Source organism: Mesoplodon densirostris, chromosome Y (assembly GCF_025265405.1).
Source record: "Mesoplodon densirostris isolate mMesDen1 chromosome Y, mMesDen1 primary haplotype, whole genome shotgun sequence".
NCBI lineage: Eukaryota > Metazoa > Chordata > Mammalia > Artiodactyla > Ziphiidae > Mesoplodon > Mesoplodon densirostris.
The window spans coordinates 10,620,719-10,634,105 of NC_082682.1; positions in this window are offsets into that span (position 1 = coordinate 10,620,719).

Below are 13,387 nucleotides of genomic sequence, written 5' to 3' on the forward strand. Positions count from 1 at the left end.
TGATGACAGAGGTCATGGAACATTTTGATTTCATTGTGATGACAATAGCATGAAGCATTATGATGATGGACATGGTGCATTGTGATGACAGTTTTCATGGAGCACTGAGATGAAAAGGGGCATGGAGCATTGTGATTACAGGGGTATTGGAGCATTGCGATGACAAGGGCATGGATCATTATGATGACAAGATCAAGGAGTATTGTGAAGGCAGGTGTCAGAGAGCATTGTGATGACATATGTCAGGGTCAATAGTGATGACAATGGCATGGAGCATTGTGATGCCAAGGGCCATTGAGAATTTTGATGACAAACTCGTGAAGCACTGTGATGACAAGCGCATGGAGCTTGCCTATGACAAGGGTCATGGAGCATTGCGATGACAAGTGCATGGAGGACTGTGATGACAAGAGCATGTAACATTATGATGAGAAGTGTCATGGACCATTGTGATGACAAGGACGTTGAGAATTGTGATGACAATGGACATGGAGCATTGGGATGACCAGGGCATGGAGCTTTGTGATGGCAAGACCGTGGAGCATTGTGATGCGAAGACCTTGGATAATTGTGATGACGAGTGTCTTGGAGCACTGTAATGACAAGGGGCATGGAGCATTGTGAGGATAGGGGTCATGGAGCATTGTGATGACAAGTGTCATGGAGCATTCTGATGACCATCTTGTGGAGTATTGTGATGACAATGGCATGGAGCATTGTGATGAAAAGGGCATGGAGCATTGTGATGAAAAGTCCACAGATAATGGTGAAGACGAGCGTCATGGGGCGTTGTGATGACAAGTGTGATGGAACATTGTGATCACAAGGGTTTGGAGCATTGTGATGCCAGAGGTCATGGAGCATTTTGATTTCATTGTGATGACAATAGCATGAAGTATTATGATGATGGGGATGGAGTAGTGTGACGCCAGGGTGCATAGACGATTGTGATGACAGGGGTCTAGGAGCATCGTGATGACCAGGGCATTGAGCATCGTGATGAGAAGGCCAAGGAGCATTCTGATGGCATGCGTCATGGAGCTTTGTGATGACAAGGGCTTGGAGCATTGTAATTGCAGTGTTCTTGGAACACTGAGATGACAAGTGTCATGGAGCCTTGTGATGACAAGGCCGTGGAATATTGTGATGGCAGTGGTCATGGAGCTTTGTTATGACAGGGGTAATTGATCATTGTGATAACAAGGGCATAGAGCATTGGTCTGAGAAGTTTCATGGATTATTGTGATAAGAGTGGGCCTGGAGCATTGTGATGACAAAGGCAAGGAACATTGTGATGACAAGGACATGGAGCATTGTGATGCCAAGGGCCATGGAGAATTTTGATGACAAGTTCGTGAAGCACTGTGATGAAAAGCGCATGGAGCTTGCTATGACAAGGGTCATGGAGCATTGCGATGACAAGTGCATGGAGGATTGTGATGACAAGAGCTTGTAACATTATGATGAGAAGTGTCATGGACCATTGTGATGACAAGGACGTGGAGAATTGTGATGACAATGGACATGGAGCATTGGGATGACCAGGGCATGGAGCATTGTGATGGCAAGACCGTGGAGCATTGTGATGAGAAGACCATGGATAATTGTGATGACGAGTGTCTTGGAGCACTGTAATGACAAGGGGCATGGAGCATTGTGAGGACAGCTGTCATGGAGCATTGTGAGGACGGGGTCATGGAACATTGTGATGACAAGTGTCATGGAGCATTCTGATCACCATCTTGTGGAGTATTGTGATGACAATGGCATGGAGCATTGTGATGCCAAGTGTTATGGAGCATTGTGATCACAAGTGTTTGTAGCATTGTGATGACAGAGGTCATGGAACACTGTGATTTCAAAGAGCATGGAGCATTGTGATGACAAGTGTATGGAGCAATGTGATCCCAAGTTTCATGGAGGATTGTGATGACAAGCGCATGGAGCATTGTGATGGCGAGGTCATGTAGGATTTTGCCGACAAAGGCATGGAGCATGGTGATTACAGTGGTCATTGAGCATTGGGATGACAAGGGTATGGAGCATTGGGCTTAAAATGTTCATGGAGTATTGTGATGACAGGTTTCATGGAGCATGGTGAGGAAAAGGGAAAGGAGCATTGTGATGCCAAAATCCTGGAGCATTTTGATGAGTAGACCATGGAGCCTTGTGATGACAAGTCTCATGGAGCATTCAGATGAAAAGGGACATGGAGCATAGTGATGACTGGGGTCATGTAGCATTTTGCTGACAAAGGCATGGAGCATTGTGGGGAAAATATTCATGGAGTAATGTGATGACAGGTGTCATGGAGCATTGTGATGATAAGGGAATGGAGCACTGTGATGACAAGGTTCTGGATCCCTGTTTTGAGAAGACCATGGAGCCTTGTGATGACAAATCTCATGGAGCATTCTGATGATAAGGGACATGGAACTGTGTGATTACAGGGTTCTTGGAGTATTTTGATGACAAGGGCATGGAGCATTGTGATGAGAAGGCCATGGAGCTTTCTGATGACCTGAATCATGGCCTTTGTGATGACAAGGGCATGGAGCATTGTGAGTGCAGTGTTCTTGGAGCCTTGTGATGAAAAGGGCATGGATCATTGTGATGAAAAAGGCATGAAGCCTTGTCATGACAGGCTTCAAGGAGCATACTGACGACAAGTGTCAGGGAGCATTGTGATGACATGAGTATAGAGCATTGTGATGGCAAATTTCATGGAGCATTGTGATGAGAAGACCAAGGATAATTGTGATGATGAGCGTCATTGGGCGTTGTGATGACAAGTGTTATGGAACATTGTGATAAGAAGCGTTTGGAGCATTCTGATGAGAGAGGTCATGGAGCATTTTGATTTCATTGTGATGACAATAACATGAAGCATTATGATGATGGTCATAGTGCATTGTGAATAAAGTGTCCATGGAGTATTGAGATGACAAGGGGCATGGAGCATTGTGATTACAGGGGTTTTGGAGCATTGTGATGACAAGGGCATGGATCATTATGATGACAAGATGAAGGAGTATTGTGAAGGCAGGTGTCAGTGAACATTGTGATGACATATGTCAGGGTCCATTGTGATGACAATGGCATGGAGCATTGTGATGACAAGGACATAGAGCATTGTGATGCCAAGGGCCATTGAGAATTTTGATGACAAGGTCGTGAAGCACTGTGATGACAAGTGCATGGAGCTTGCTATGACAAGGGTCATGGAGCATTGTGATGACAAGTGCATGGAGAATTGTGATGACAAGAGCATGTAACATTATGATGAGAAGTGTCATGGTCCTTTGTGATGACAAGGATGTTGAGAATTGTGATGACAATGGACATGGAGCATTGGGATGACCAGGGCATGGAGCTTTGTAATGGCAAGACCGTGGAGCATTGTGATGCGAAGACCTTGCATAATTGTGATGCCGAGTGACTTGGAGCACTGTAATGACAAGGGGCATCGAGCATTGTGAGGACAGTGTTCATGGAGCATTGTGATGACAAGTGTCATGGAGCATTCTGATGACCATCTTGTGGAGTATTGTGATGACAATGGCATGGAGCATTGTGATGAAAAGGGCATGGAGCATTGAGATGAGAAGTCCACAGATAATGTTGAACACGAGTGTCATGGGGTGTTCTGATGACAAGTGTGATGGAACATTGTGATCCTAAGGGTTTGGAACATTTTGATGCCAGAGGTCATGGAGCATTTTGATTTCATTGTGATGACAATAGCATGAAGCATTATGATGATGGGGATGGTGAACTGTGATGCCAGGGAGCATGGAGGATTGTGATTACAGGGGTCTAGGAGCATCGTGATGACAAGTGTATGGAGCATTGTGATGAGAGGGCCGAGGAGCATTCTGATGACATGCGTCATGGAGTTTTGTGATGACAAGGACATGGAGCATTGTAATTGCATGGGTCTTGGGGCATTGAGATGACAAGTGTCATGGAGCCTTGTGATGACAAGGCCGTGGAACATTGTGATGGCCGAAGTCATGGAGCATTGTTATGACATGCGTAATGGAGCATTGTGATAACAAGGGCATAGAGCATTGGTCTGAGAAGATTCATGGATTATTTTGATGAGAGTGGGCATGGAGCATTGTGATGACAAGGGCAAGGAACATTGTGATACATGGGTCATGGAGGAATGTAATGACTATGGCATGGATCATTGTGATGAGAAGGGCATGGAGCATTGTGATGACAAGCGGCATGGAGCTTTGTGATGACAAGGGCATGGAGCAATGTGATGAGAGCTTTCATGGAGCATTGTGATGACAGGGGCATGGATCACTGTGATGCCAAAGGTCATGGAGCTTTGTGATAACAAAGGTCATGAAGCATATTGATGTCAGGGCGTGGTACATTGTGATGAGAAGGGCAGGGAGCATTGTGATGACAAGGTCATGTAACATTTTGATGACAAAGGCATGGAGCATCGTGATGACAAGTGTCAAGGAGCACTGTGATGACAGGCGTCATGATTTACTGTGATTACAGGTTTCATGGAGCATTGAGATGACAATGCTCATGGAGAATTTTGCTGTCAAGAGTCCCGGATCACTGTTTTGTCAGGGGTCATGGAGCGTTGTGATGACAGTGGTCATGCAGCATTGTGAGGACAGGGGTCATGGAGCATTGTGATGAAAAGAGGCATGGATCATTGTGATGACAAGGTCATGGAATATTGTATAGACAGGTGTCAGGGAGCATTGTGATGACATATGTCAGGGTCCATTGTGATGACAATGGCATGGAGCATTGTGATGACAAGAGCATGGAACATTGTGATGCCAAGGGTCATTGAGAATTTTGATGACAATGTCGTGAAGCACTGTGATGACAAGCGCATAGAGCTTGCTATGACAAGGGTCATGGAACATTGCGATGACAAGTGCATGGAGGATTGTGATGACAAGAACATGTAACATTATGATGAGAAGTGTCATGGACCATAGTGATGACAAGAAGGTGGAGAATTGTGATGACAATGGACATGGAGCATTGGGATGAAAAGGGCATGTAGCATTGTGATGAAAAAGGCATGGAGCCTTTTCATGACAGGTTTCAAGGAGCATTCTGATGACACGTATCAGTGAGCATTGTGATGACAAGTGTATTGAGCATTGTGATAACAATGGTCATGAAGCATTGTGATGGCAATGGCATGGAGCATTGTGATGCCTAGTGTTATGGAGCATTGTGATCACAAGTGTTTGTAGCATTGTGATGACAGGGGTCATGGAGCACTGTGATTTCAAGGAGCATGCAGCATTGTGATGACAAGTGTATGTGGCAATGTGATCCCAAGGTTCATGGAGGAATGTGTTGACAAGTGCATGGAGCATTGTGATGGCAAGTTCATGTAGGATTTTGCTAAAAGGTATGGAGCATGGTGATTACAGTGGTCATTGAGCATTGGGATGACAAGGGTATGGAGCATTGGGCTTAAAATGTTCATGGAGTATTGTGATGACAGATTTCATGGAGCATTGTGATGAAAAGGGAAAGGAGCATTGTGATGACAAGATCCTGGAGCATTGTGATGAGTAGACCATGGAGCCTTGTGATGACAAGTCTCATGGAGCATTCTGATGAAACGGGGCATGGAGCATTGTGATGACAAGGTCATGTAGCATTTTGCTGACAAAGGCATGGAGCATTGTGGGGAAAATATTCATGGAGTAATGTGATGACAGGTGTCATGGAGCATTTTGATGATAAGGGAATGGAGCACTGTGAAGACAAGGTTCTGGAGCATTGTTATGAGAAGACCATGGAGCCTTGTGATGACAAATCTCCTGGGGCATTCTGATGATAAGGGGCATGGAACACTGTGATTACAGGGGTCTTGGTGTATTGTGATGACAAGGGCATGGAGCATTGTGATGAGAAGGCCATGGAGCTTTCTGATGACATGCATCATGGCCTTTGTGATGACAAGGGCATGGAGCATTGTGAGTGCAGTGTTCTTGGAGCCTTGTGATTAAAAAGGCATGGATCATTGGGATGAAAAAGGCATGGAGCCTTGTCATGACAGGCTTCAAGGAGCATACTGACGACAAGTGTCAGGGAGCATTTTGATGACAAGTGTAATGAGCATTGTGATGACAAAGGTCATGGAGCATTGTGATGAGAAGACCATGGATAATCGTGATGATGAGCGTCATTGAGCGTTGTGATGACAAGTGTTATGGAACATTGTGATCACAAGCATTTGGAGCATTCTGATGAGAGTGGTCATGGAGCATTTTGATTTCATTGTGATGAAAATAGCATGAAGCATTATGATGATGGGGATGTTGCACTGTGATGCCAGGGGTCATGGAGGATTTTGATTACAGGGGTCTAGGAGCATAGTGATGACAAAGGCATGGAGCATTGTGATGAGAGGGCCAAGGAGCATTCTGATGACATGTGTCATGGAGCTTTGTGATGACAAGGGCATGGAGCATTGTGATGGCAAGACCGTGGAGCATTGTGATGCGAAGACCTTGGATAATTGTGATTATGAGTGTCATGGAGCACTGTAGTAACAAGGGGCATGGAGCATTGTGAGGACAGGTGTCATGGAGTATTGTGATAACAGTGGTCATGGAGCATTGTGATGACAAGTGTCATGGAGCATTCTGATGACCATCTTGTGGAGTATTGTGATGACAATGGCATGGAGCATTGTGATGAAAAGGGCATGGAGCATTGTGATGAGAAGTCCACAGATAATGTTGAACACGAGTGTCATGGGGCGTTCTGATGACAAGCGTGATGGAACATTGTGATCACAAGGGTTTGGAACATTTTGATGCCAGAGGTCATGGAGCATTTTGATTTCACTGTGAGGACAATAGCATGAAGCATTATGATGATGAGGATGGTGAACTGTCATGCCAGGGAGCATGGAGGATTGCGATTACAGGGGTCTAGGAGCATCGTGATGAGAAGTGTATGGAGCATTGTGATGACAAGGCCGTGGAACATTGTGATGGCCGAAGTCATGGAGCATTGTTATGACATGCGTAATGGAGCATTGTGATGACAAGGGCATAGAGCATTGGTCTGAGAAGATTCATGGGTTATTGTGATGAGAGTGGGCATGGAGCATTGTGATGACAAGGGCAAGAACCATTGTTATACATGGGACATGGAGGAATGTAATGACTATGGCATGGAGCATTGTGATGAGAAGGGCATGGAACATTGTGATGACAAGCGTCATGGAGCTTTGTGATGACAAGGGTACAGAGCAATGCGATGAGAGTTTTCATGGAGCATTGTGATGAAAGTGGCATAGATCACTGTGATGCCAAAGGTCATGGAGCTTTGTGATGACAAAGGTCAGGAAGCATATTGATGTCAGGGTGTGGTACATTGTGATGAGAAAAGCAGGGAGCATTGTGATGACAAGGTCATGTAACATTTGGATGACAAAGGCATGGAGCATCGTGATGACAAGTGTCAAGGAGCACTGTGATGACAGGCGTAACGATTCACTGTGATTACAGGTTTCATGGAGCATTGAGATGACAATGCTCATGGAGAATTTTGCTGACAAGAGTCCCGGATCATTGTTTTGTCAGGGGTCATGGAGCGATGTGATGACAGTGGTCATGCAGCATTGTGAGGACAGGGGTCAAGGAGCATTGTGATGAAAAGAGGCATGGATCATTGTGATGACAAGGTCATGGAATATTGTATAGACAGGTGTCAGGGAGCATTGTGATGACATATGTCAGGGTCCATTGTGATGACAATGGCATGGAGCATTGTGATGACAAGGTCATGTAGCATTTTGCTGACAAAGGAATGGAGCACTGTGGGGAAAATATTCATGGAGTAATGTGATGACAGGTGCCATGGAGCATTGTGATGATAAGGGAATGGAGCCCTGTGATGACAAGGTTCTGGAGCATTGTTATGAGAAGACCATGGAGCCTTGTGATGACAAATCTCCTGGGGCATTCTGATGATAAGGGACATGCAACACTGTGATTACAGGGGTCTTGGAGTATTGTGATGACAAGGGCATGGAGCATTGTGATGAGAAGGCCATGGAGCTTTCTGATGACATGCATCATGGCCTTTGTGATGACAAGGGCATGGAGCATTGGGAGTGCAGTGTTCTTGGAGCCTTGTGATGAAAAAGGCATGGATCATTGGGATGAAAAGGGCATGGAGCATTTTCATGCCAGGCTTCAAGGAGCATACTGACGACAAGTGTCAGGGAGCATTTTGATGACAAGTGTATTGAGCATTGTGATGACAAAGGTCATGGAGCATTGTGATGAGAAGACCATGGATAATTGTGATGACGAGCATCATTGAGCATTGTGATGACAAGTGTAATGGAACATTGTGATCACAAGCATTTGCAGCATTCTGATGAGAGAGGTCATGGAGCATTTTGATTTCATTGGGATGATAATAGCATGAAGCATTATGATGATGGGGATGTTGCACTGTAATGCCAGGGGGCATGGGGGATATTGATTACAGGGGACTAGGAGCATAGTGATGACAAGGGCATGGAGCATTGAGATGAGAGGGCCAAGGAGCATTCTGATGACATGCATCATGGAGCTTTGTGATGACAAGGAAATGGAGCATTGTTATGGCAAGACTATGGAGCATTGTGATGCGAAGACCTTGGATAATTGTGATGATGAGTGTCATGGTGCACTGTAATGACAAGGGGCATGGAGCATTGTGAGGACAGGTGTCATGGAGCATTGTGATAACAGGGGTCATAGAGCATTGTGATGACAAGTGTCATGGAGCATTCTGAGGACCATCTTGTGGACTATTGTGATGACAATGGCATGGAGCACTGTGATGAACAAGGCATGGAGCATTGTGATGAAAAGTCTACAGATAATGGTGAAGACGAGTGTCATGGGGCGTTGTGATGACAAGTGTGATGGAACATTGTGATCACAAGGGTTTGGAGCATTGTGATGCCAGAGGTCATGGAGCATTTTGATTTCATTGTGATGACAATAGCATGAAGCATTATGATGATGGGGATGGTGCACTGTGATGCCAGGGGGCATGGAGGATTGTGATTACAGGGGTATAGGAGCATCGTGATAAAAGAGGTCATGGAGCATTTTGGTTTCCTTGTGATGATAATAACATGAAGCATTTTGATGATGGTCATGGTGCATTGTGATGAAGGGGTCCATGGAGCATTGAGATGAAAAGGGGCATGGAGCATTGTGATTACAGGGGTCTTGGAGCATTGTGCTGACATGGGCATGGAGCATTGTGATGAGAAGGCCATGGCGGATTCTGATGACATGCGTCATGGAGCTTTGTGATGACAAGGGCATGGAGCATTGTGATGAGAAGTCCACAGATAACGGTGAAGACGAGCGTCATGATGACAAGTGTTATGGAACATAGTGATCACAAGGGTTTGGGGCATTGTGATGACAGAGGTCATGGAACATTTTGATTTCATTGTGATGACAATAGCATGAAGCATTATGATGATGGACATGGTGCATTGTGATGACAGTTTTCATGGAGCACTGAGATGAAAAGGGGCATGGAGCATTGTGATTACAGGGGTATTGGAGCATTGCGATGACAAGGGCATGGATCATTATGATGACAAGATCAAGGAGTATTGTGAAGGCAGGTGTCAGAGAGCATTGTGATGACATATGTCAGGGTCAATAGTGATGACAATGGCATGGAGCATTGTGATGCCAAGGGCCATTGAGAATTTTGATGACAAACTCGTGAAGCACTGTGATGACAAGCGCATGGAGCTTGCCTATGACAAGGGTCATGGAGCATTGCGATGACAAGTGCATGGAGGACTGTGATGACAAGAGCATGTAACATTATGATGAGAAGTGTCATGGACCATTGTGATGACAAGGACGTTGAGAATTGTGATGACAATGGACATGGAGCATTGGGATGACCAGGGCATGGAGCTTTGTGATGGCAAGACCGTGGAGCATTGTGATGCGAAGACCTTGGATAATTGTGATGACGAGTGTCTTGGAGCACTGTAATGACAAGGGGCATGGAGCATTGTGAGGATAGGGGTCATGGAGCATTGTGATGACAAGTGTCATGGAGCATTCTGATGACCATCTTGTGGAGTATTGTGATGACAATGGCATGGAGCATTGTGATGAAAAGGGCATGGAGCATTGTGATGAAAAGTCCACAGATAATGGTGAAGACGAGCGTCATGGGGCGTTGTGATGACAAGTGTGATGGAACATTGTGATCACAAGGGTTTGGAGCATTGTGATGCCAGAGGTCATGGAGCATTTTGATTTCATTGTGATGACAATAGCATGAAGTATTATGATGATGGGGATGGAGTAGTGTGACGCCAGGGTGCATAGACGATTGTGATGACAGGGGTCTAGGAGCATCGTGATGACCAGGGCATTGAGCATCGTGATGAGAAGGCCAAGGAGCATTCTGATGGCATGCGTCATGGAGCTTTGTGATGACAAGGGCTTGGAGCATTGTAATTGCAGTGTTCTTGGAACACTGAGATGACAAGTGTCATGGAGCCTTGTGATGACAAGGCCGTGGAATATTGTGATGGCAGTGGTCATGGAGCTTTGTTATGACAGGGGTAATTGATCATTGTGATAACAAGGGCATAGAGCATTGGTCTGAGAAGTTTCATGGATTATTGTGATAAGAGTGGGCCTGGAGCATTGTGATGACAAAGGCAAGGAACATTGTGATGACAAGGACATGGAGCATTGTGATGCCAAGGGCCATGGAGAATTTTGATGACAAGTTCGTGAAGCACTGTGATGAAAAGCGCATGGAGCTTGCTATGACAAGGGTCATGGAGCATTGCGATGACAAGTGCATGGAGGATTGTGATGACAAGAGCTTGTAACATTATGATGAGAAGTGTCATGGACCATTGTGATGACAAGGACGTGGAGAATTGTGATGACAATGGACATGGAGCATTGGGATGACCAGGGCATGGAGCATTGTGATGGCAAGACCGTGGAGCATTGTGATGAGAAGACCATGGATAATTGTGATGACGAGTGTCTTGGAGCACTGTAATGACAAGGGGCATGGAGCATTGTGAGGACAGCTGTCATGGAGCATTGTGAGGACGGGGTCATGGAACATTGTGATGACAAGTGTCATGGAGCATTCTGATCACCATCTTGTGGAGTATTGTGATGACAATGGCATGGAGCATTGTGATGCCAAGTGTTATGGAGCATTGTGATCACAAGTGTTTGTAGCATTGTGATGACAGAGGTCATGGAACACTGTGATTTCAAAGAGCATGGAGCATTGTGATGACAAGTGTATGGAGCAATGTGATCCCAAGTTTCATGGAGGATTGTGATGACAAGCGCATGGAGCATTGTGATGGCGAGGTCATGTAGGATTTTGCCGACAAAGGCATGGAGCATGGTGATTACAGTGGTCATTGAGCATTGGGATGACAAGGGTATGGAGCATTGGGCTTAAAATGTTCATGGAGTATTGTGATGACAGGTTTCATGGAGCATGGTGAGGAAAAGGGAAAGGAGCATTGTGATGCCAAAATCCTGGAGCATTTTGATGAGTAGACCATGGAGCCTTGTGATGACAAGTCTCATGGAGCATTCAGATGAAAAGGGACATGGAGCATAGTGATGACTGGGGTCATGTAGCATTTTGCTGACAAAGGCATGGAGCATTGTGGGGAAAATATTCATGGAGTAATGTGATGACAGGTGTCATGGAGCATTGTGATGATAAGGGAATGGAGCACTGTGATGACAAGGTTCTGGATCCCTGTTTTGAGAAGACCATGGAGCCTTGTGATGACAAATCTCATGGAGCATTCTGATGATAAGGGACATGGAACTGTGTGATTACAGGGTTCTTGGAGTATTTTGATGACAAGGGCATGGAGCATTGTGATGAGAAGGCCATGGAGCTTTCTGATGACCTGAATCATGGCCTTTGTGATGACAAGGGCATGGAGCATTGTGAGTGCAGTGTTCTTGGAGCCTTGTGATGAAAAGGGCATGGATCATTGTGATGAAAAAGGCATGAAGCCTTGTCATGACAGGCTTCAAGGAGCATACTGACGACAAGTGTCAGGGAGCATTGTGATGACATGAGTATAGAGCATTGTGATGGCAAATTTCATGGAGCATTGTGATGAGAAGACCAAGGATAATTGTGATGATGAGCGTCATTGGGCGTTGTGATGACAAGTGTTATGGAACATTGTGATAAGAAGCGTTTGGAGCATTCTGATGAGAGAGGTCATGGAGCATTTTGATTTCATTGTGATGACAATAACATGAAGCATTATGATGATGGTCATAGTGCATTGTGAATAAAGTGTCCATGGAGTATTGAGATGACAAGGGGCATGGAGCATTGTGATTACAGGGGTTTTGGAGCATTGTGATGACAAGGGCATGGATCATTATGATGACAAGATGAAGGAGTATTGTGAAGGCAGGTGTCAGTGAACATTGTGATGACATATGTCAGGGTCCATTGTGATGACAATGGCATGGAGCATTGTGATGACAAGGACATAGAGCATTGTGATGCCAAGGGCCATTGAGAATTTTGATGACAAGGTCGTGAAGCACTGTGATGACAAGTGCATGGAGCTTGCTATGACAAGGGTCATGGAGCATTGTGATGACAAGTGCATGGAGAATTGTGATGACAAGAGCATGTAACATTATGATGAGAAGTGTCATGGTCCTTTGTGATGACAAGGATGTTGAGAATTGTGATGACAATGGACATGGAGCATTGGGATGACCAGGGCATGGAGCTTTGTAATGGCAAGACCGTGGAGCATTGTGATGCGAAGACCTTGCATAATTGTGATGCCGAGTGACTTGGAGCACTGTAATGACAAGGGGCATCGAGCATTGTGAGGACAGTGTTCATGGAGCATTGTGATGACAAGTGTCATGGAGCATTCTGATGACCATCTTGTGGAGTATTGTGATGACAATGGCATGGAGCATTGTGATGAAAAGGGCATGGAGCATTGAGATGAGAAGTCCACAGATAATGTTGAACACGAGTGTCATGGGGTGTTCTGATGACAAGTGTGATGGAACATTGTGATCCTAAGGGTTTGGAACATTTTGATGCCAGAGGTCATGGAGCATTTTGATTTCATTGTGATGACAATAGCATGAAGCATTATGATGATGGGGATGGTGAACTGTGATGCCAGGGAGCATGGAGGATTGTGATTACAGGGGTCTAGGAGCATCGTGATGACAAGTGTATGGAGCATTGTGATGAGAGGGCCGAGGAGCATTCTGATGACATGCGTCATGGAGTTTTGTGATGACAAGGACATGGAGCATTGTAATTGCATGGGTCTTGG